Here is a 26,192-nt window from a genome sequence, read left to right as displayed (position 1 = left end):
TGGCGCCATGACCAGGTGCTTAAGGCAGTCACTGAGAGTGTAGCCTCAGCCATCAGCTCCAGCAAGAACCATCATGCTCCAAAGAAGGCAATCTCCTTTGTTAAAGCTGGAGAAAAACCCAGAGCAAACCAACATGCGACATCAGGACTACTCCACACAGCATCTGACTGGCAGCTGCAGGTCGACCTGGGTAAGCAGCTGAGGGTCCCCCAGCACATCGCAACAACATTCCTTCGCCCAGATATGATCATGACCTCTCAGTCTTTGAAACAGCTGATCATACTGGAGTTGACAGTGCCCTGGGAAGAAAACATTGAGGAAGCCAATGAGAGGAAGAGGGCTAAGTACCAGGAACTGGTGGAGGAGTGCAGGGAGGGAGGCTGGAAGACGGTCTACGAGCCCATAGAGGTAGGCTGCAGGGGTTTTTCAGGGCGGTCTCTGTGCAAGGTCCCCAGCCGCCTGGGCATCGTAGGAGCGGCAAAGAAGAGGGCCATAAAGTCCGCAAGCGAAGCCGCCAAAAAGGCCACCAGGTGGCTTTGGATGAAGAGGGCAGATCCGTGGGCTGCTACTGGGACGCAAGTCGGGGCTTAATCACCCCTGGCTGGGTCGCAGGGGTGAGGGTGTATGATGTTGCAAGACCCGAAACACCCAATGACCCCAGGATACATCACTAATGATGCGTCCCAGTGCATCCATAAGGTGTATTTGGAATATATATATATATATATATATATATATATATATATACAACCAATCAGTGTTCAGCAGAGGCACATTTTACCCAGAATCAGACTTCAGACTTCACAACTTTATTGATCCCAAAAAAGGGCAATTACATTTACACTCCAATTACCTCAGACAAGATACAGCAATTAATCCACAATTATTACTTGTTTACCGTAATAATGGCACACATCAAAATTAAAGACAACACATATACATTTGACATTGTTTATGTGCACTAAACTTGAAGTAGTCCATCTTCCAAATTGAGGCAAAGTGGGTGAAGGCCGCAGCAGGAGGGGCCCGCGCCGCCCAGCCTGGGGGTTGAAGGCTGCAGCAGTAAAAACCGCGCTGCCTTCGAGGTGGCAAGGAGGAAGCCTGGGTGGGGGGAGTGGAGAGACACGGGGGGGGGGGAGTTAACAGGGATGGAGGGAGGGAGACATGCGTCGTGTGCAGATGAGTTAAATTTCTGTCAATTTCTGTCCGTGTGTGTATAAAGTCTGACAGTTTCTGCCCGTTTATGTGTAAAGTCTGATGTTGCTAGGCAACAGCAGGCTGGAGCGGGGGGTAGATGAGAAGGGGGAGCCTAATTCCTTCACCAAGGCTGTAGCTCCTTCTAGGGGAAGAGCAGGGAATTTGGCCTTCAGGAGCCGATAAGGCTGCCATGTTGATGTTTGGCGGAGAGATACAGAATTTTATTTACTGCGCCCCTGACCGTCGAGAGTCCAAATTTATGAAGAATATTCTGTGGTCCTCAGTAGTACAATCTTATGCAATGCAGTGATTTGCTCCGAGATTGAATCCATTTTGCATTTGAGTTCAAGAGTTCGTGCAGTCTGAGATTACACTGCAATGCCCAACTCATTAATTTTGATGGACTGATGAGGGGACAAAATTCTGGAAGCAGCCGTCTTGCTAATATTCCTGTGGGTCAGGGCAGCGCACAAACCAATCAGCACCAAACCTCCCACCATAAAAGTGAATACGAATGAATCCTCAACGTCTTGCACAGAGAGTGGAGCCACATGTCACACTCCATTCTCTCAGGTGTCGAGAGCAAAGCCGCTGGGTAGGTTGCATCAGGGCACGCAGGGTCCCCAAACCCTGATCTCCTTGTCGAAAACAAATGGTGTCAATGGCATTGAGAGACCAGCTGATCAATTCCATAGTTAATCCAAATCATAATTTGAAGAATTCACAGTCTGGTGAAGCTGGGACTTTGAAGGTCGGAGCAGAGATAGAGAGCAGAAAGGAGGAGAGGAGAGGGGAGGAATGAGACCGTCCTTGCCGGAGTCCCAGGCTGAACAACCAGAATCCTTTGCGATCTGACTGTGCTTGTTACAAAACCTCAGAATTAGTGCATTATTCAACATTAAAAGATATATGTTATATTTTAACTTTGTACAAATGACAGAATTGACATTAATGGAGTTATTCTATCGGTATTAATATTATTTATAAATCAAAACCATAAGTCAGTATGGCTATATTTTCCAAGACCTCCGCCTGACCGGAGTGTTGTGACTGGTAGAGAGCTGATCTTTGACTGCTCTAAGCTTGTGGTTGTTCTGGAAGCTGTGTAGTAAACAAGAGCTTCCAGCAGGGGCCAAGATGTTCAAAGACAGAAGTGTGGGTTCATTGTTTGGGTCTGTTGGCACTTTTGATGCTTTCAGAAGTGATTGTGGTGTTAAAACTCAAATTCAGTTTGTTAGGAGTTGCAAATGTACCAGAGACAATACTGGAAGTTATCGATTATCTGTAACTTCCGATACATTTTTGGGTGATTTATCGTTTTATCTTTATCAAAGATAACTTTTCAGTTATCTGATTATCTGTTATTGAAGTTACTTTTTTGGTTATCTGAGCCCACCACTGCAGACAACAGTCAGATGACACCGACTGCTGTCAGATGGCACCGACATTGGAGCTGTCGCTCAACCACTAACTTACCCACGCAATCAACTCTCCGCTTGTCCTCACATTCCCAGTGCTAAACTGACCTCTCATCAGTGTGTGTCTCACATGACGGAGTGCGTCCGTGTACGTGCGTAGAACAGGTGATCCAAACAGCATGCGTGTGTGTGGCCAGATGAAGTTTCCACTCAGCTGCACGTGTGTGTTCACAATGGCTGAACGAGCCGCTACTCACATGTGCGCGTGCGTGTGCCTGCGTGTGTACAACAGTTGATCAAAGCAGTGTGCAAGTATGTGGCCGAAATGTTCGCTCAGCTGCATGTATGTGTGTTCATAAATGTTGTACCAGCCACTCGGCATGCGCACAAGGGGGACGCATACTCACTTATTTGGTTTATTGTTTGCGTTTCTGGATGATCTTCAGCTTCCTTCTTCTTCTTAGTCTTTCAGCTGTTCTGCCACAGCAGATCAGTCGTTTCCATCTCACCCTGTCCTCTGTATCTTCCTCTGTCACACCAACCACCTGCATGTCCTCCTTCAACACATCCATAAACCTCCTCTTTGGCCTCCCTCTTCTCTTCCTGCCTGGTGGCACCATCCTCAGCATCCTTCTCCCTATATACCCTGGGTCCCTCCTCTGCACATGTCCAAACCATCTCAATCACACCTCTCTGACTTTGTCTCCAAACCGTCCCACCTGAGCTGTCCCTCTGATATGTTCATTCCTAATCTTGTCCATTCTTGTTACTCCCAAAGAGAATCTCAACATCTTCAGCTCTGCCACCTCCAGCTTTGCCTCCTGTCTTTTTTTAGTGCTCACTCTTGCTGATATTCTTCGGTCGCAAATCACTCCTGCCACCTTTCTCCACCCACTCCACCCTGCCTGCACTCTCTTCTTCACCTCTTTACCACACTCTCCATGACTTTGAACAGTTGACCCTAAATATTTAAACTCATCTACTTTCAACACTTCTACTCCTTGTAACTGCACTATTCCACTGGGCTCCCTCCCATTCACACACATGTACTCAGTCTTGCTTCTACTGACTTTCATTCCCCTTCTCTCCAAAGCATATCTCCACCTCTCCAGACTAGACTCAACTTGCTCTCTACTCTCACTACAGATCACAATGTCATCTGCAAACATCATAGTCCATGGGGACTCCTGTCTGATCTCATCCAAACAAGAAAAAGAAAGGACTCAGAGCTGATCCTTGGTGTAATCCCACCTCCACCTTGAATGAGTCTGTCATTCCGACTGCACATCTCACCGCTGTCACACTATTCTTGTACATGTCCTGCACTACCCTAACATACTTCTCTGCCACTCCAGACTTCCTCATACAGTACCACAGCTCTTCTCTTGGCACCCTATCATAAGCTTTTTCTAAGTCCACAAACACACAATGTAACTCTTTCTGGCCTTCTCTGTACTTCAACAGTATTCTCAGAGCAAACATTGTATCTGTAGTGCTCTTTCTCGGCATGAAACCATATTGCTGCTCACAGATCTTCACCTGTTTTCTAAGCCTAGCTTCTGCTACTCTTTCCCATAACTTCATGCTGTGGCTGATCAACTTTATGCCTCTGTAGTTACTGCAGCTCTGCACATCACCCTTGTTCTTGAAAATAGGAACCAGCACACGTCGTCTCCACTCCTCAGGCATCCTCTCACTTTCCAAGATTTTATTAAACAATCTGGTTAGAAACTCTACTGCCATCTCTCCTAGACATTTACAAGCCTCCACTGGAATGTCATCTGGACCAACTGCCTTTCCACTCTTCATCCTCTTCATAGCAGCCCTCACTTCTTCCTTACTAATCTCTTGTACTTCCTGATTTACTCTCACCACATCACCCAGCCTTTTCTCTTGCTCATTTTCTTTATTCATCAGCTCTTCAAAATATTCCCTCCACCTTCTCAGCACACACTCCTCACTTGTCAGCACATTACCATCTGCATCTTTTACCTGCTGCACATCCTTTCCAGCTCTGTCCCTTTGTCTGGCCAATCGGTACAAGTCCATTTCTCCTTCTTTACTATTCAACTTCTTGTACAGTTTGCAATATGCCTTTTCCTTCACTTTGCCACTTCTCTTTTTGCCTCACACTGCATCTCCTTGTACTCCCGTCTACTTTCTTCATCTCTACGACTATCCCAAAACTTTTTCGCCAACCTCTTTCTCCTTATGCTTTCCTGGACCTCTTCATTCCACCACCAAGTCTCCTTGTCTTCCTTCCACTGTCCAGATGTCATACCTAGTACTGTCCTAGCTGTCTCCCTCACCACATCTGCAGTACTTTTCCCGTTATCCAAAATTGCTTCTCCTCCAACCAGTGCTTCTCTCACCTGCTCGCTAAATTTCACACAACGGTCTTCCTCCTTCAGCTTCCACCATCTGATCCTTTGTTGAGCTTTCACTCTCTTCTTCTTCTTTACCTCTAAATTCATCCTACAAACAACCATCCTATGCTGTCTAACAATACTCTCTCCTGCCACCACCTTACAGTCTCTGATTTCTTTTAGCTTGCATCTCCTATAAAGAATGTAGTCCACCTGTGTGCACCTTCCTCCACTCTTATGTTACCCTGTGCTCCTCCCTTTTCTTAAAGTATGTATTCACCACAGCCATTTCCATCCTTTTTGAAAAATCAACTACCATCTGTCCTTCCCCATTCCTATCCTTGATACCATATCTACCCATTACTTCTTCATCACCTCTGTTCCCACCACCAACATGGCCATTGAAGTCCGCTCCTATCACCACTCTTTCATGCTTGGGCACACTCTCCACCACCTCATCTAACGCACTCCAGAAATCTTCTTTCTCCTTCATCTCACAACCTACCTGTGTGGGCATATGCACTGATGATATTCATCATCACCCCTTCAATTTCCAACTTCACACTCATCACCCTGTTAGACACTCGCTTAACCTCCAACACACTTTTAACATACTCTTCCTTTAAAATGACCCCAACACCATTTCTCTTCCTGTCCTCACCATGGTACAACAACTTGTACCCACCGCCAATGCTCCTGCTCTTACTTCCCTTCCACTTGGTCTCTTGCACACACAATATGTCTACCTTTCTCCTCTCCATCATATCAGCCAGCTCTCTCCCTTTACCAGTCATACTACCAACATTCAAAGTCCCTACGCTCATTTCCACCCTTCTAGTTTTCTTCTTCTCCCGCTGTTTGTGGAAACGTTCTCCTCCTCTTCTTCGTCGTCTTCGCCCAACAGTAGCCCAATTTCCACCGGCAGCCTGTTGGGCAACAGCACCGGTGGCGGACGTTGTTAACCCGGGCCACGACCGATCCGGTATGGAAATTCGATTCTTAGTCTGCATAGTTGGGTTGGCTTGTTTTACGCCGGATGCCCTTCCTGACGCAACCGTCCTCATTTATCCGGGCTTGAGACCGGCACTCAGAATGTACTGGCTGCACACCCCATGTGGCTAACATCTTCAGCTTCCACAGCATTTAAAAAAATGTCCTTGCGCAACTCGGGGACATGTTGCGCTGTTCGCGGTTGTACTAACAACCAGACGAAGTTAAATCTGTGGCTACAACAGCGATGTTTTGAACGTGCAGTCAGACTGAGAGTTTCCACTGACGACCGAGAGATGAGGAACCCAGAAAGATGTGTCTGAAAAAAAAAACAGCTTTAAAAGACCACCTAAAACATTATATATGTGCTCTTTTCACTTTGTTGACAAAAAGCCCACAGAGGAACATCTTACTTTGTGGTTGGGATGTGACAGACCACCGGAGAAGCTAACGAGGACTGACACCAGTGTCACCAGAATAACAGGTATGATTTCATGTGTCTGGAGGACAAATCACTGTACGAGGTCTGTGAGAAAAGTATCGTACCTTTTTATTATTTTTAAAAACTATATGGATTTGATTCATATGTTTTTACGTCAGCCAAGCTTGAACCTTCGTGTGCATGCGTGAGTTTTTCCACGCCTGTCGGTTGCTTCATTCGCCTGTGAGCACGCCTTGTGGGAGAAGTGGTCCACCCCTCTCGTCGTTGTTTCATTGCGAGGAAATGGCGGAATGATTTGGGCTTTTTTTTCCATCAGAATTTTTTCAGAAACTGTTAGAGACAAGCAGCTGGAAACCATTCAAAAAATTTATCTGGCTTTCGGTGAAAATGTTACGGGCTTCACAGAGAATAAGGACTGTTACTACAGCTTTAAGGACGCCCCACAATGGCGCACGGCGCGCTGCGCTCTGAGCCGCCATCGAGAGGCAGAAAACACCACATCATTTCTAAACAGATGGCTGTGTGGAGCCGGGACCGTCGTGTGCAATTTCTCTGGTTATCACAAGAGCTGGACATCAGCCATTTTCCGGCAGATTTCACTTTTAACAAGAGATGTCATGGAAAGCCACGTGGAGGCTTCGCGCGTCACAACCGATTCACTGATCGAGCGAGACAAAGGAACACCTCCATTTCGGAGTGCCAGGGGACAAGTTGGGACATGCTCAGCTCTCCACAATTTCTCTTATACTCACTGGGCTGGTAAGCATTGAAAGCCGAGATAGGCATGTCCCAACTTGTCCCCTGGCACTCCGAAACGGAGGCGTTGCTTTGTCTCGCTCGATCAGCGAATCGGTCGTGACGTGCGAAGCCTCCGCGTGGCTTTCCATGACAACATCTCTTGTTAAAAGTGAAATCTGCCAGAAAATGGCTGATGTCCAGCTCTTGTGATAACCAGAGAAATTGCACACGATGGTCCCAGCTCCACACAGCCATCTGTTTAGAAATGATGTGGTGTTTTCTGCCTCTCGATGGCGGCTCAGAGCGCAGCGCGCCGTGCGCCATTGTGGGGCGTCCTTAAAGCTGTAGTAACAGTCCTTATTCTCTGTGAAGCCCGTAAAATTTTCACCGAAAGCCAGATAAATTTTTTGAATGGTTTCCAGCTGCTTGTCTCTAACAGTTTCTGAAAAAATTCTGATGGAAAAAAAAGCCCAAATCATTCCGCCATTTCCTCGCAATGAAACAACGACGAGAGGGGTGGACCACTTCTCCCACAAGGCGTGCTCACAGGCGAATGAAGCAACCGACAGGCGTGGAAAAACTCACTCATGCACACGAAGGTTCAAGCTTGGCTGACGTAAAAACATATGAATCAAATCCATATAGTTTTTAAAAATAATAAAAAGGTACGATACTTTTCTCACAGACCTCGTACAGTGATTTGTCCTCCAGACACATGAAATCATACCTGTTATTCTGGTGACACTGGTGTCAGTCCTCGTTAGCTTCTCCGGTGGTCTGTCACATCCCAACCACAAAGTAAGATGTAGTTTTTGAAAAAAATAAAAAGGTACGATACTTTTCTCACAGACCTCGTAATATTAATCATCAGCAACAACATGTATTATCCTTTTCTGAAGAGTTAAAATTTAAAATACAGTTGGCCTGTTGGTCAGTATGAACCTAAAAATGCCATCATTTCAGTACAGACATTAAATGTTCAACAATACAGCCTTTTAATCTTAATCTGAATTTAATATTGTAGCTGTTATTAGGTACCAGGTTTTCCCTCGGTCTCTTTTAACTGAAATAGCGTGACCTTATTTCTGTGCAGGTCCTCATGCGCCTCAGAGCTTTTCAGATTGTTCATTGCCTCCCGTCCGGAGCTAAAGCTAAAAATGCTACTGTGTGTTATCTTAGTCCACTTCTTCATGTCGTCCTCCCACCGCTCTATATTTGTAGACTGCAGGATTGTAATGTTGTCTCGTTTGAGCTTTGACAGCTGCTGTTTACGTCTCTAAGTCTCATAGAAAGTAGATTTGTGTGAACAGTTAACATCTAAACAAACACCTGTTCCAGTTCATACCAGAGGTCCTCACCCATAATTCACTCAAAGCCTCATGGGGGCTCGGAATAAGGTGGACACCAGAGGTGGATTATGCATTTGTCAGCTGATCGATGTTGCCAGCACAGCGCAGCTGGATGAAAGGGGCTTCACCAGCTGTCTGCACTGAGCTGTGGAACGCAAGGTACCAGAGGTGAGTTACATGTTTATTTATGTCGTCATGTGCTGGGCAAACATTTCCACATCATACCTGTTACAGACTTAGGAGGTAAATGTATAATAATACCTGTGTTGCAGCAGTATCATCTCATTTAGCTGCGTTGCTTGGCGCACAGTGCCACATTTCAACAACATTTCCTTCACCCTCCGTGGTAGGGGTCCAGTGGAGGTGGAAAAACATGGCACAACATTTTGGCAGGCTTTGCTTTGACCAGTCGATCTCAGATCACGATCAGATTGTTTCAGATGCTGTTTTGATGCTGTCAGAATATGTAAATTGTGGTCAGATGGTCCTCAGATTGCACATGGACCGCCGTTGGATAGGTGTCCCATCTCAATGGCACCCAGAGGGTTTTGAACATGTGTGTCACACTTGGGGCTGGTGGCCGATTTTGACCAACTGTGTGGACTCATGACTGTCAGAATGTTTTGGAACTAAAGTTATTATTAGTCATTCTGACGCCGTTCTGTGTGATTCTGACTATGTGTGATGTTAATTGGTAAATGGAATGCATTTATATTGCGCTTTTCCATCTGTATTAGGCGCTCAAAGTGCTTTACACACGAATGCCTCACAAGCCATACAAGATACTCACTATACACCGGGAGCAACTAGGGGCCCTGGGATTTGAACCGAGGATCCTCTGGTCTCAAGCCCAACGCTTTAACCACTAGACGATCACCTCCCCTGGGGGTATAAGAGTTCCTGCGCCCGCTTCATATTAAAGATATTCATATTAAAGACTCCTCTGAACCCACCTGCGGCGCCGCTTTTATGCAGCACTTCTCAAAAATTTCAAATAAAATAAATAAAATGAAACAGCCAGTTTTTTCGGTACTGAAGTTTTCTCCTTAAGTGAGTGTTAACTCTGATCGTGTGTGCTGGACTCCAGCAGGAGCCAATCCATGTGTATGTGTGAATGGGTCAGCATGTGTGCGTTTGGAGTCCAGAGCGCAGATGGCCCCATTTTCACCCTCAAGTCTCCTCTTCCTCAGCGGGGCACAGATTCAACCTGTCATCTTTGATTTTTTTTGTCTTTTAACCCTCTGGAGTTTAATGACGTGCCCTTGCATAAAAAGTCACATGACCTATTTAAGTGGACCTAACACTCAAGCTGCTGCACTCTGAGGTTTCCTATGAATGTGTGTTGAATTTGGAGACTTCACCCTTTATAGCACTTTTTAAATTTTGTTAATAGGCCTAGTATAACTTGACTTATGAGTATCTTTTACACCATGCGTTTTCATGATTATTGTTATTTTTCGCTGCACGTTTATGTACACACACACAGCCAAAAGGATTATTTCCTTCTCTACTGCAGCAGCAACAGTGGTGGGAAGAAATATGACTCCTTCTTCCTCATTGGTTGGCTCCTGAAATTTTCCACCAGTCAGAAGTCACGAACCCCACCCACGCCACATGCGTCTGATTGTGTTTGTGTGTTCTCTTTGTTACTGATGGGAAGCGTGTGTGGTTAGTGTGTTGTTGTTTGGGTTTTTTTTTTTTTTTGTAAAAATGAGTCGTTTTATGAATGTGGAGCAAACACTTCAGTTATTTCTTGAACTGGAGGAAGAGACGGTGCATGCAGCGTGTTGCCAGAGTCTGAAACAGACAGTGAGGATTCTGGTCATGAAAGAGATGGTCCTTCTTCTGTTCTGGAGGAGCAACCAAAGCAGGTGGATCCACCAACATGCACACGGAGATCTGAAAAGAGGGTTGGAGCTTGTGCTTCTGTTTCCAGGTCCAGATCTCTGCACAGGCGTGCAGCAGAGACACGCCCCAGTGCTGACTGTTGGAACAGGGAGGAGGATGCAGAAACTTGTCCAGCAGTAAGCAGATTTCAGCCTCGGAGAACACCAGGAGTCCAGGTTGATACACTTTCCACCCAAAGTCCAAAAGACCTTTTTTCTTTTGTTTTTTGCAACTGACACAATTAGAACAATTTGCACTAACACGAATAAAATTGCTGCAAAAAACAAAGCAACTGGACAGACATTGAAATGGAAGATCTGTACAATTTTTTTTGGACTTCTGATATACATGTCGTTGGTGTCACTACCAAGTCTCCAGGACTACTGGAAACAGTCATATTTTGTCTGTGCCCTTTCCAGCGAAAGTAATGTCCAGAGATGGATTTAGATCAATATTCTGGACAATCCACAGATCCAGATGAGGATGTAGAAAATGATAGAAAAAAGGGAACAGCAGGTCATGACAAACTGTTTCGAGTCAGGCCTCTTTATGATGACATCCTCAGTGCCTGCCAGGCTTATTACCAACCGAGGAGGGAGCTGGCAGTGGATGAATGGATGGTGGCAATAAAGGCAAAAACTGGGATGACTCAATATTTGAAGGACAAGCCAACAAAATGGGGCATGAAACTTTTTGTGTTGGCTGTTTCAAGTAATGGCTACACACTCAAGTTCACCATTTACACTGACAAAACTGTGACCACAAGTGAGCACAGGCTGTCGTACAATGTGGTCATAAACCTGATCCAGCCATCCTCGCTTGGTACTTGGTATCACATTTACATGGATAATTTTTACATGAGTCCCAAACTGTTCATGGACCTGGCTAACATGAAGTTTGGGGCATGTGGCACATACAGGGAGAACAGATGAGGATGCCCCAGGGGGAGGGCAAATGCTCTCACAAAAAGTCTGAAACAGGATCTATAAGATGGATAAGAGGGGCATCTGGTGTTTGTAAAGTGGATGGACACACTGGAGGTGTCTGTGTGCTCCACCATCCATCATGCGTTTTCAGGTGAGACAGTGCGGAGAAGGGTGAAGGATGGAGGCTGGACAGTAAACGACATTCCCTGTCCTACCCCAGTGTTGGTTTATAATAAAAACATGGGTGGAGCTCATCCAGTAGTACTCCACCCATCGGAAAACTGCACGCTGGTACAGGACAGTGTTGCTGCATTTACTTGACATTGCAACCACAAAAGCATTCATCTTGCATCATGAGATCAGCAGTGTCAAGCAAGTGCAGCCCATGATACACAAGGACTTTATGGTGGAGCTGGTGTGTCAACTGTGTGGCACAGACAAAACAGGTGACACACAGAACAGGAGCCAGAACCACGTTCCTGTGCCAATTGTGACAGGGGCAGATCTTCAGCAAAAGGCCACAAAAAGCAGATTGAGGTGCCAACGGGTCACATGGGCAACAAGAGGAGTGACACACCGCAATGTGCCCCTCTGTGTTGTGTTGGACAGGATTTGTTTTTTGTTTTTTTGAGTGACACAAATAGTTTAGCATGTCCTGCACTACATTGTACATATGTTTTTTGTTTTTTTTTGCCATTTATATTTACATTCTAAATCTTATTTTGACATCTGATTGTTTTCTAAATAGTTTAGCATTAGCATTTCCTGCACTGTATTTGTACATATCTTTTTGAAATTCTAAATCTGACTGTTTTGTAAATAATTGTTCCAAAAAACACCTGAAGCATTTCTTGTATTTATGTAAATAGTTGTATTTAACTTTGTTTTTTTTTGTTTTTTTTTTTTGCTACATTTGTACATAGAGTGGGGTAAAAAAGTATTTAGTCAGTCCCTGATTGTGCAAGTTCTCTTACTTAGAAAGATGAGAGAGGTCTGTAATTTTCATCATAGGTACACTTCAACTGTGAGAGACAAAATGAGAAAAAAAAATCCAGGAAATCACATTGTATGATTTTTAAAGAATTTATTGACAATGACAATGACAGAGGTCAAATGTTTCCTGTAAGTCTTCACCAGGTTTGCACACACTGTAGCTGGTATTTTGGCCCATTCCTCCATGCAGAGCTCCTCTAGAGCAGTAATGTTTTGTGGCTGCCGCTGGGCAACATGGACTTTCAACTCTCTCCACAAATTTCCTATGGGGTTGAGGTCTGGAGACTGGCTAGGCCACTCCAGGGCCTTGAAATGCTTTTTACTGAGCCACTCCTTCGTTGCCCGAGCGGTGTGTTTGGGATCATTGTCATGCTAGAAGACCCAGCCACGGTGCATCTTCAAAGCTCTCACTGAAGGAGGGAGTGTTTTGAAACACAAGGTTCGGTCAGATCGGCACACAGAAATGATCACACAGACTGCATTTTGCTAGAATAAAAAGGCGTATATTTATTCCCCACAAAAGCAGTTACATCAAACACAAGTGGTTGCAGCGCATTTTTCTCTTACCGTGACGCCTTTAAGGTGGAGAGCCAACACCTTCAGCAGAGTGCGCCTGTCAACCGGCTGGGCGTTCGTACGTTAACCCGCAGCAGACTCTGTTGAAGCATGGTTCTACTCCCTCTTTTCTAGTGTGTCCGCGAAGGGAGGGTGAGTGGCCAACTCGAGGGTGAGTGGCCAACTCAACCTCCCTGGCGCACATAATTTCTTTAATCAACAGGCATCTGAAAGTTATTTTCTCTATAATAAAAGCAGTTCTTCACTCCCAGTTCAGAATGATCCCAGCATGCTTCACTCCCAGTCGTTAGTGGCTACAAAAACAAAGTCGTGCTATCAGTGTAATAATAACAAGTACATCCAGCTCTTCGCTCCCAGTTCAGACTGACCCCAGAGTGCTAAAACAAAATTAAATAACAAATACATTCTCAGGGTTACGTTAAGACAGGTGCAAAACAGCACAATAACATTTATTATACAGGGAGGTTTTGGCTTAAAATTTCATGATACATCAAAGTCACACATGTGAGGTTGTGCCGAAAAAAAAAGACACCAAACAAGGCCGGGTAAACACTTTTTAAATGTTAATTATAGAGGTAAAATCAAAAGTCATCAAAAATGGCCAATTATACCCTGGACTCCAGAGGGTTAAACTTGTTTATGTCAGTCAAACACAGCACTTGATGCTGCAGGGATGTTCCCACGCGTACCGGCTATAGAGGACTCTCTCCTCTCTTAACTGGTACAGGGTTCCAGCTTACTTTCACCCCTTTAAAATTACTCAATAATTTCTGGACAAAGTTGAAAGAAATCTGAAAGCACTACACTGGAATATGGAGTATATCATAATCAAGTGAGAAATTAATCCACCAAATTCAGAGAAAAACATTTCAATTCTATGAATTTGTTCTTACAGAATATGTCAGGATGGAAAACCTGATGTGAAGAAAAAACCTGAGGCTAATTAAAAAGGGATAAATTGAGACTTATGAAAGTGAGAGTTCTAATTGAGTCGCTAAACGAACGGTGCGATATTTCTCACGACAAAGCATTCAGGCAGTAAAACCGAAGTCACTACTTTATAGAATACAGATTGACACAAAAAAATAATTTAACCTTTTTTCATAAATTTTAGTCATTTCCCCACATCATTAATATTACATATAATACTCACTTGTGCACACACTCCCTTGTGGAAGGAAGTCCATTGTCGGATAAATCCTAGAGTGGGCTACTCCAACTCTCACTTCCATGATTCTGCTATATATTATGAATAATTACCTTTGAGACAAGATTCCAAATGCGATCAACACTGCACGACGCGCACGAGACAACCTGCAGCTCTGTGATTCTGGGAGCAATGAGAGAATGGTTTCATCAGCCAAGTTCTGAGAGAAAATTCGTCATTGGCTACAAAATGATTATTTTATATAGCGTGGTGTCCAGCGGGACAAAGCGGGTGCGTGGAAGTACTGGGATCAAATTCGTGCCAAGGTGCTTTACAGTCACGTTCCCTATTAGTGGGTGAACAATCCAACGCTTGGTGAATTCTGCTTCATGATGATAGGACGAATCGACACTGAAGGATCAAAAAGTGACGTTGCTGTGAATGTTTGGCCGTCACAATCCAGTTCTCCCTGTGATAAATTTTCTTACACCTCCTGCTTAAAACCCAAAAGTCAGAAAGATCATGAGACCCCACTTTCATGGTCTGTATTCATCCTAAAAATCAAGATCAAGCCAGCTTTTGCCCTTCTGCTCAACGGGAGGTTTCTGTCCTCCCTGAGTTTGCCTGGACACCAGCGTTATCGTTTGACAGGTGGACCGCCCCAGTCAATCTTCTCACCCGCCACTGTCCAAGGTGCAGATCACGCCCTGCCGGCCGAGCGCTTGACACCCGAAGCGAAAGCCTGCTCAGGGCTCACCTCACCGGGTCAAGTGACCTTTGCGGTGATAGGGTTTGCGATCAAGATTTCCTATCTGTTAACTTGAAATCCGTAAACTGCTTCAGCAGAAAGAAAATATATATCATGGATGATTTTCACATTTTGCGAGACGTGCGTTCACGTTTTGTGGGATATTTTATTCACAGTTCACAGATATTCACGGTTTGTGTAAATTTTTATTAACGGTTTGCGGATAATTCACGATTTGCAGCAGATTCACATTTTGGGGCTCAACATCCCACTCAGAATTGATTACAAGGTCTCCCTTCTCACCCACCAGCACATTCACAGACATGCTCCCCTTTACCTCCAGGAACTCCTCACCCCCCAGACCGTCTCACACACCCTCCGTCCTGCAGCCGCAAACAGCCTCCAAGCCCCCCCCCCCCCCCCCCCCCCCCCCCACAAAAGCTTCACAACATGGCTGATTGGGCATTTTCCTCTGCTGCTCTGAGGCTGTGGAACGCCCTCCCTGACCACCTGAGGGCCCCCACAGACTAAATGTAAAGTAATAAATAAAATGTATTATTATTATTATGACCTTTCCAGCAGATCAGACAGTGTTGGTTTTGTTTGGTGGTTTACAACCTGTGTTTCCATTGCTTTGGCTGTTGCTTGGACTCTGGATCAAAGTGATGGACCCTGATGGACCCAGATCCCGTCCATGGCCATGAATCCTTGCATGAAGTTGTCCGTATCTTCCTCAAAAAGGTGAAGATTCTCTCTGCACATACGGAACCTCATGTGTTTCTGATCGGCCATGAGAAGACTTGGGACCCATCGCGCTGAAAACTTTTGTCATTCCCAGTTTTCCCCCATCAGAACTGAATGAACCCTCTCCTTCGAAGTGCCTACAGTACTGTAATGCTCACTTACTCTTCTGGATCATAATCAGTCAAGGTGGCAGTTCTGGGTCTTCCTGATCTTGCTCATTCTTCGACCCTTGTTTTGCCCCCCAGCGCTCAACTGCAGCATAAGACGGGGCATCCCCCTAATCTCATTACCATGTCCTCAAAGATCTCCTTCAGAGACATTCCCTTTTAATGACATACTGAATCACCAGTTTTCTCCATTTTGCCAATCTGGCACACCCTCACTCACTTCACTGAAATGCTGCGTCTGCAACATTGCACCCATTGAGTCAAAATTTCACACATTCTCAAGAGAAATGTTGGTTTCTCAGAAAGTAAAATACAGGGATGAGAATGGACAAAGAAAAAAAACTCTGAAAATCTGCAGGGGGCCACCATGGCCCCCAGCGGGCTCCAGGGGCTGAGAGACCTAATTTGATGAATTTCCATTTCATATTTTGTGTATGTTGGGGTATGTGGAAACCTGACTGTAATAAAAGAATCCGTCCATGTAGACCTTCTTTCAGTGATTCCAGCTTCGTGCTGTATCATATGTACTTACCATGAATGCCGTAGCATTCCAAAGATATCACTGAAGTTGTCAAAACTATTCTTCAAGTGTCTTTCTTTAACCCGCAATGAGCTCTGAAATACAGTGGAACTTAATGCAAGTATGTGTAAATCATTTAAAGAGGTTAAAAATGATCAAAACAACAATATTTGTGGTATAAAACAGTGACTTTATTCATATTTACATGTAAAATGTATGCTTACAAATTACTGCCTCATAATAAATTCCTAAATCTCACCATGTGAGTTTGCACCCCAACTACTTATGTCATTCAGCAGGCACATACAGCACAGTATAGTTAAAAAAAACACACATTCTGTGCACCAGCTGTATCACAGACTATGAAATTTACCAAAATAAAAAATAAAACTGATGCAGGATGATTTCAGCATGCAAGCAAAATATAGCTTGTCATTTTTGAATGGTTTATCTATAAAAGACTAAAAACTGAAGGAAATCAATTGTAAGGCCTGAAAGAAGTTTCTGTGGGAAATATTTTAGCCATAAGGTCAAATGAGACGGGGAAGTGTTGGCTTTTTAAATACTTGAAAGACACTGGACCTGTCGAGAGGATTTAGTACTGCTGTAACGGACTCATGCAGAAGTGAGTGACTACTGACCCGGCAACCGGGCACCCAGAATCGAAGTTTGCTATTCGCCCGGCTGCTGTCTCTCTCTGCCCGGTGTGAGGGGCTCAGCACTCCCCTCACACCGGGCGAGCCACAGCTCCGTGCCACCACACCGACAGTCTGAAAATAGCTCCTCTCAGTAGAAGTCCGTCACTCAGAGTCGCAGACTTAGTGTTTTGCTTTTTAATTTTCACTTTTTTGAGGAAGACACAAAGCTTCACAAAGACGGTAATTGCAAAAAAAAAGAAAAGAAAAGAAAAGAAAAAACAGTGACTGTGAGGTTTGTTAAACCTCCAGCTGAAATGCATCTGCTGAATCGCAGAGAAAGAGGGATTAAAAAAAAAATTCATGCAGGGACCCAGTCCACCAAATTAAAAAAAGGTTAAAATGGTGAAATTTTATAAGTTGGGGGAAAAAAAAACAAACTACAAAGCTACATCCCATCAACATTTCAGCAAAATGTCAAGACTTTGGCCCGACGACGGTTGGGCAAATAGACTATTTGCGCATTGTTCAACCAACGATCAGGCAAATAGACATTTTGCCACGGTCCTGCGTCCCCGGCTGTTGGATGAATAGACTTGTCCAATGCAGAAGGTGTCAGCAAAGCAACAATAAGGATGCTGGCTGCCGCTATACACCACAAAAGAAGAAGAACGGTTCAGGTTTTTTTTTTTTTTCTTCACACGGTCACGTTTTGAGGAAAAAGTGTGTTTTTGTGTCAAAATAAAGCCATAAAATATATATTTTACATATTTTTAAGTTAGTGGTTTTATATGATGAAATAAATGGAACATGAAAACAATGATGAAAATCAGCATACAAACGCTGGTTTTGCAACCCTGAATTTCACTTCAGTACATGTCTGGTATGAATAACTGCACCACACTTAAAAATTTCAGTAATTGTAAACACATTTTAATTGCATGAATAGAATTATTGGACACGCACCTGAGCACTGGATGTTCAGTTGCTGTGGGCTTTGGGGCTCGCTGGGCCTCTTCCACGGTCTTCTGGAAACCGGGCAGATTAGACCTCAACCTCCTGCTCCATACATTTCCACTTAAACCTATTTTTACACCTCTGTCGATGTCTTTAATGCGGTCTTCATCTTCTCTCTCTCTGTAATTTTGGCCATGTTAAAGAGTTAGCTCGACAGACCAAACTTGCAGAAAATCAAAATGTCCACGTCCAGGTACTTTCAGTGTGACTTTGTTCAGAGTTTGTTCTTGAGTTTGTTCAGAATCAGCTCCTTATCACAAATCGATTCACTCTATTTTGTTAACTTCTCATAAATCTTTTTATTATTTGGTCTGTGGTCAGTGGATTGGCCTGTAAAAGTCGAGTAAATGCCACAATTTTGTCCCACCTCTGGATGCTCAGCGTCTCTGGGGGTGAATGGAGCTGTGGGCGGGCCTGGACGCTGGACTTCTGCACAATGATTGGACAATCAGTCGAAAGGCAGAACCCCATTTTGATTTTGAGATATAAGCATGTGAGAATTAATTTGTACATTTTTGCATATTTATGCATTTTTTTTTAATTATGCCAGTGTTTTGTGTGAGCTATAAATCAGTCTGTTTTAAAGGTGCACGTTAGATATCATATGTTTATACAGTGCTACCAAACTAAAAAAAAAATCTTTGTACCACAGCAAACAAAATGAGTCAAAATCTATGGAAAGACACAGAAATGGGCAAAACTAGCGATTTGTATGCCAGGAACATTCACCGATCAGAGGCATCAGATACCCACAGGATTGGACGTTGGTCACACAGCACTGAATAGCTCACTGTTGATTTATAAACGTGTTGACAGAACCTGCGAATACAGTGACAGTCGAGAGACCGTCATAGCGCGTGTTCTTATACAGTGTCCAAAGTACCAAAAAATTAGGCGTCTTCTGTCCATTCAGCAGTAGGGGAGACAGGTAGATCTCAGCTTACAGCCCATACTTAAGCTAGAGTCTGGTGGGATCTGCTTCAATTACTTTTACGACTATCTGAAGAACACACCCTACTTTTTTTCTTTTCTCTTATTTTATTTTGGGGAATGCGTGCCTCCTGACTGACACTCCAGTCCAGCTGGTGGCGGTAATGCTCCGTATAAGCTGGTTGCCAACCGCCATTAAACGCGAAGAAGAGGAAGTCTCTCCTCGTCGTGTTAGCTTCTGGAGCTAGTGGTTTGTTAAATATCTTTGAAGGTGATTAATCTTCAGCCTCTAAACTTGTTATGCTTTTTAAGAGCTCCAGAGCAACAAAAACGGACAGTAAAACGGACAAAGACAAAGAAGAGAAGACCGCCAGCTGAGACAGTCGTTTAAACAGCGGCTAACTGCTGCTAATGAAGAGACATTAGAAAAAGAGTCGCAGAACAACAGGAGTAAAAAAGATGAGAAGAAACGAGTCCTGAGTGCTGTTTTCAAGCCTGATGTCCGTAGATACGCAGCAGGTTTGTTCATTACACTTTATTTTAGACCATCATTGTAAAAACGCCAAATACAGCTAAGTACATTTGTTGAGTTTCTAAATATCTACAACCCCAATTTCATTGAAGTTGGGACATTGTGTAAAATGTAAATAAAACAATACAATGATTTGCAAATCTTCTTCAACCTATATTTAATTGAATACACCACAAAGACAAGATATTTAATGTTCAAACTGATAAACTTTATTGTTTTTGTGCAAATATTTGCTCCTTTTGAAATGGATGCCTGCAACACGTTTCAAAAAAGCCGGAACAGTGGTATGTTTACCACTGTGTTACATCACCTTTCCTTCTAAAAACACTCAATAAGCATTTTGGAACTGAGGACACTAATTGCGAGTGTCATGATTGAGTATAAAAGGAGCATCCCCAGAAGTGTCAGCCATTTACAAGCAAAGATGGGGAGAGGATCACCACTTTGTGAGCAACTGCATGGAGAAAATAGTCCAACAGTTTAAGAAGTGTTCAATTGCAAGGAATTTAGGGATTCCATCATTTACAGTCCATAATATAATCAGAAGAGTCAGAGAATCTGGAGAACTTTTCTACAGGTCAGCAGCAGGGCCGAAAACCAACATTGAATGCCCGTGACCTTCAATCACTCAGGCGGCACTGCATTAAAAAAACATCATTGTGTAAAGGATCTTACCGCCTCAGCTCAGGAACACTTCAGAAAACCATTGTCAGTTAACACAGTTCATTGCTACATCTGCAAGTGCAAGTTTAAACCTCCCCCATCCAAAGCGAAATCCATACATCAACAACATCCAGAAACGCCGCCACCTTCTCTGGGCCCGAGCTCATTTGAAATGGACAGACACAAAGTGGAAAAGTGTGCTGTGGTCTGATGAGTCCTCATTGCAAATTGTTTTTGGAAATTATGGACGTTGTTTCCTCCGGACAAAAGAGGAAAAAGACCATCCAGATTGTTACCAGCGCAAAGTTCAAAAGCCAGCATCTGTGATGGTATGGGGGTGTGTTAGTGCCCATGGCATGGGCAACTTACACATCTGTGATGGCACCATTGGTGCTGAAAGGTACATCCAGGTTTGGAGCAACACATGCCATCCAAGCAGCGTCTTTTTCAGGGACGTCCCTGCTTATTTCAGCAAGACAATGCCAAGCCACATTCTGCACGTTACAGTAGCATGGCTTCATAGTAAAAGAGTGCGGGTACTAGACTGGCCTGCCTGCAGTCCAAACCTGTCGCCCATTGAAAATGTGTGGCGCATTATGAAACGCAAAATATAACAAGTGAGACCCCGGACTGTTGAACAACTGAAGTCGTACATTAAGCAAGAATGGGAAAGAATTCCACCTACAAAGCTTCAACAGTTGGTGTCCTCAGTTCCCAAACTCTTATGGAGTGTTGTTAGAAGGAAAGGTGATGTAACACAGTGGTAAACATACCACTGTCCCAGCTTTTTTGAAACGTGTTGCAGGCATCCATTTCAAAATGAGCAAATATTTGCACAAAAACAAAGTTTATCAGTTTGAACATTAAATATCTTGACTTTGTGCTGTATTCAATTGAATATAGGTTGAAGAGGATTTGCAAATCATTGTGTTCTCTTTTTATTTACATTTTACACAGTGTCCCAACTTCATTGGAATTGGGATTATAATTTCACTTAACCAGCACTCCAGTTTAGCCCTAAAGGTCATTTGCTTGCAGTATGTTTCTGTGTAAGTACATGTCGGCAATTTCTATACATACACACACACACACATATACTATATATATATATATATATATATATATATATATATATATATATATATATATATATATATATATATATATATATATATAATGTATTAGCCAGTTATTCTCAAGGTTGGGCACACAGAGCAGTATATGAGTACTACAATGCTGTCTACTTAATGCAAATGTTCCTTCATGGGGAGCAAGCCTCCATTTTCACACCGGGCAAAATATTGACAAAGTGCCTGGATGTTAAATATTTTCATTTTCAATATGAGGGAATGCTGTTGTTGTTTACTTCCGACTTTACTGCACATGTGCAGACTCGTAGGCAGAAAACACCAGCTGTCAAGCAGGTGCAGTGAGAAAATGCTGGCTGGTTGACCCTGACGAATGGCCCGAGACTGGTTATGGTTGTGTTTACTATCTCATTAACACACCTGGGCCTTATGATGTGCTCGGCTTGGCGACATTTCCTCCTGGCATCACGAGTTCAGAATTAGGCTCAGAATTAGCCATGGAATCTAAAAAATGAAAAACATGCACCTTCGGTGAATTGTAAACTTTATAGTACAGCAAATAACTGTAATGGGCCTTTCACACTGAATGAATACGTCAGATGCGTCAAATGTGTCAAAAATCAGTCTAAAAAGCATTATTTTCAATGAGACGCGTGGCTTTTTAGATGCGTCAGATGCGTCGCATCAAAAGCCGAGCTAAACCGACGCTTCTGACGGGAGCGCGCATTGCCGCTTGTCGGCAGGCTGACGCGGTCAAAGTTGAATCCAATCCAACTTTTGATGCTCTGAGCTGTGACGCACCTTTGCGTTGTCCAATAGGAACGACGTGTCGTGCCAAAACATGGAAGACTAGTGGCAGAAACCACTGATCTCTACAAAACGGATCGGTGTAGAAACCACTGATCTCTACAAAATGGATCGGTGCAGAAACCACTGATCTGTGCAAAACATACGTGTCACAGGACTGCTCATTTATGGAGCAGTTTTCTGAAGAAAAATCCTTCGAAATGTTTTTTGTTGTTTTGTTACCTCAGAATTTCTGATTACTGTTAAAAAATTTTAGAACACTTGTAATTAAAATAGCTAAATAAATCAATAAATAGTTCTTTAGAAACCTTTCATCTGTAAATTAAAATTACGTTATTTCAGATTAGATAATTTCTTGTTTAACATAAGGACATTTATTTTTAGATAAAATAACATGGAAATTTGTACATTTTTTTTTTAAGTCTGGTAGATTATTAATATCTCATTTTGACCAGAAAGACACTGTAAATAAATACAAATGTTTATTATAAATGCAACAGGAAATAATTTAACAATGACTGCAGTGTGACTGTAAAGTAGGATTTCTGTGACATAAACCTCATGATGATTTTTTTTTTTATATAGTCATTCCAACTTGTAATTTCGCCAAAATATGTGATTGCCTTTAATATTATCAGGACAGAGTCATTTCTAAAATATGAATTTGAGCGCAATAAGTGGAGAGCTTCTACCTGTGCAAATGTCTTTTGACTTTGATTTCGTGGACATTTTTAAAGATCTGTTCATTTATTGTTAAAATATAAAATGAAACAGCTTTTTAAAAAATAATAAAATAGTTGCTGTTGAAAGAGCCGTTTATTTAGAAGCAGGTGACGTTCTGCTGGATTCTCGGGACCAGATGAAGGTCTCTTTTGCAGCTTTGAACTCTGGTGGTGTTGCTGAAGACACTTTTGTCATCTTTTGAAGAGCAGAGATGTTTTCTTTTGACTGACTTTGTGGTGTTCAGCTCATCAGTGGAAGTTTGGTTGTCTGCACAGCAAATGTTCCTGATTGGGACAAATAAAAATATTTCTTTAAATATAAAGAAACATTAAACAGTTTCTATATAAAAAAGGGAAAAAACTGCAAAAAAAAAAAAAAAAAAAAAAAAAGGATGGAAAAAAAAATGCCCGAAAAAATAAGTTATTTAAAGTTGAGCTTTTGTGGTGTCTGGAAAAAGCTGTAGCTTTATTTGGTAAAAATAAAAAAGACTGAACCATTTAGAAATTAAAGCGTTCACTCAGATCAACTGTGCTAAAAGGCTACGCTAACATTAGCCGATCATTAAACCTTCACAGCAGTTCAGCAAACATCACGTTTTATTTTTATATTATTCTCACCTCGATAAAGCTGCAGAACTAAACTCCATTGGGCAAACTGGGACTTCGCATATATCCAAAAAGTGGGACATTTCAGACTGAGTGGGTTTGCTCCATCACCCCGGCTGCCTACCTCGCTCTGCCCAGTGATGATGCCTAAAGGCCGGCTTCTCCATGCGGGTCGGCCCACTATTGCGGTTCGATCGATATCCCACCAAGTCGTCAGTCCTCCCTCGGTCGGCGTCACTCCGAAAAGTAGCTGAAAAAAATCTTCTCCCAGCATGGTGATGGGCGAATCGTTCTACTGCTGTTTTTTAAAGGTTTTTTTGTGGTTCAGGTGACCCAAATTCAAGATGGCGATTGCTGAACTTTTTTCAGGTTGTGGAAACAGCCAGAGTGTGACGTGGCAATCTCCGCCCCCTTGCTGCTTCCGAAGCGACGCATCCGACGCATGACGTCAGATGCGTCGCTTCAGTAAAAACGCATCTTGACGGATAGGGAAGCATTGACGGATTGGCCTAAAGTATGCAGTGTGAAAGGCCCTTCTGAATCCTTCAAATCCGGTTACAAGCACCAAAATTTGACTGTGTATACCTTTTGGTACATATTGTACAAAAATAACTTTAGCCATTTGAATTTTCAATAGGGGGCCAAGTAGGGGTCAATTGAAAAATTGCACAGGGTCAAAATAAAAAAAAATTGTTCCAATCATATTGAAAGTGATACCACATTATGTATCTGATGACATTGATTCCAAAAAGGTATAGTTTGTACTATCTATAACTGAATGTTCTGGACTCTGGACTGGGTAAAAACAGCAAGAATGGTGACCAAGGTCAGTTTCAGTTTGTACAGAGGTCAAAAGTTCAAGTTGCTCCAGTTTTGGTAAAACGTGGTGCAAATTACTGGTTGAACTAATAGGATTAACAAATGGAATAGTTCTGACAAACAATGTCGACGTCCATTGGATTCTATGACGTGACATATGTTACCTCGTAACATGATAACTGAGCATGACACATGGTGCAAACTATTCCTTTTTAAAATCTTACTAACTCAACCAATAATTTGCATCAGGTTTTACCATAATTAGAGCAACTTTAACTTTTGACCCCTGTACAAACTGAAAATGACTTTTGTTGCCATTCTTGCTGCTTTTACCCCATAACTCCATGGAATTCAGTCATAGATAGTCCAAACTATACCTTTGTGGAATCGTTGTGATCAGACACATAATGTGGTATAGCTTTCGATATGATTGGAACATTTTTGTTTACCCCTATGCAGTTCTTCAATTGACCCCTACTTGGCCCCCTATTGAAAATTCAAATGGCTAACGTTATTTTTCCTAAAATATGTACCAAAAGGTATACACAGTCAAACTTTGGTGCTTGTAACCAGATTTGAAGGATTCCTCTGCAAATATTCTGTTATCTGCTGCACTTTTAGAATTACCCAGGTCTCTTTCGCAAAAGAGATCTTGATCTCAATGGGACTAACCTGGTTAAATTAAAAATTTAATTAAATTAAAATTTTGAACGGAGCCACCGAATCCAAAATGGTTTGACATGAACTAATACGACCAAGAAACAAGCGCTTCTATAGGACAAGCTGAAGCTTCAAAAGAGGTGCATAACTGCTGAAAGGCAGCAGAAAACTGAGCAGCAGTAGAGGGGTTTGTAACGCGGGCACACGGCAACATTGCAGCCTGTACTAAATCAACAGAAAATTTCACAGGAAAGTGATCCAAAAATCCAAAATCACAAACTTCCAGATCAGTTAACTGACAAACAGCAGGAAAGGACCAGATCCAGAGTGTGGCCACAATCATGTGTGGGACCAATTACAGACTGAACCAAATTAAAAGAATCAACAAGACGTAAAATGTCTTTCTGTGGCGTATCAGGAAAACACACATGAATATTAAAATCTCCAATAATTAAAACGCAATCATTATTAGGCAAGATCCCGGCTAACAAAAACAAAAAGTCATCAGTATTTGGGAGGGCGATAAACCAAGAGCAAAGACAACAGGATTAATGAGGTACATTCAGAACTAGAAAACGAAGACTAGCAAACACTGCTTGCATTTATAAACCTTTTTATACACACCCGCTGTGCCTCCACCTCTCCCAGAAATCCGGGGAGAATTAAAATGGCAACAATTTGCTGGTAAAAGGTCAAGAAGAGTACTGAATTCCCCAGCACTTAGCCACGTCTCAGTTACACATAAAAAAAAAAAGAATCCAGATCACGGGAGTTAAAAAGTCCAAGAGAATAAATGTTTTGTTTGCCAACGAGGTGCCATTTACCAGGCCAACCCTGGCCGGAGCTGGGACTGGAACAGGACTGTGGTCTTCAACAAGCTGAGGAACCTGGCGAAGCAGACCCAAATTTTGAGAGCGTTGTTGGTGTAAATCAGGCGTGCCGAAGTTCGGTCCTGGATTCAGGTGTGTTGGAACAGGGAGACAACTAAGAGTGTCAGGAAGGTAGATCTCGAGGACCGAACTTGGGCACCCCTGGTTTAAATCAATCTGGGAAGGATGTGGACGGCCAGGCCAACACCCTTCAAAGCCAACCACAGATCGTCCAGACGCCAGCAATGCACCAAAAGAAACTTCAGGGTCATTCCATGAATATTTGAGGGGCCTCACGCACTTTGTCTCAGATTTTCTTTAAATTTTATTCAAATATTCCCAGACTATTATAATAATAATTTAATAATAATAATTTATTAATTTATATAGCGCCAAATCATGAGTAATTGCCTCAAGGTGCTTCACAAGCATTTAAAAGCAGGATAAAATGAAATAAGATTAAAATACAATAAAAAATTTAACCATAAAAAATTAAAAGAAGTAAAATAAATAAAACGTATAAAAAAAAGACACACAATAAAATACTAATGATAAAACAGGGAGAAGAGATGTGTCTTCAACCTGGCTTTAAAAGTCTTCACAGAGTCCGACTGTCGTATTTGTACAGGCAGATCA

Source organism: Thalassophryne amazonica, chromosome 11 (genome assembly GCF_902500255.1).
Source record: "Thalassophryne amazonica chromosome 11, fThaAma1.1, whole genome shotgun sequence".
Lineage (NCBI taxonomy): Eukaryota > Metazoa > Chordata > Actinopteri > Batrachoidiformes > Batrachoididae > Thalassophryne > Thalassophryne amazonica.
Note: the sequence above shows the minus strand (reverse complement) of the source record.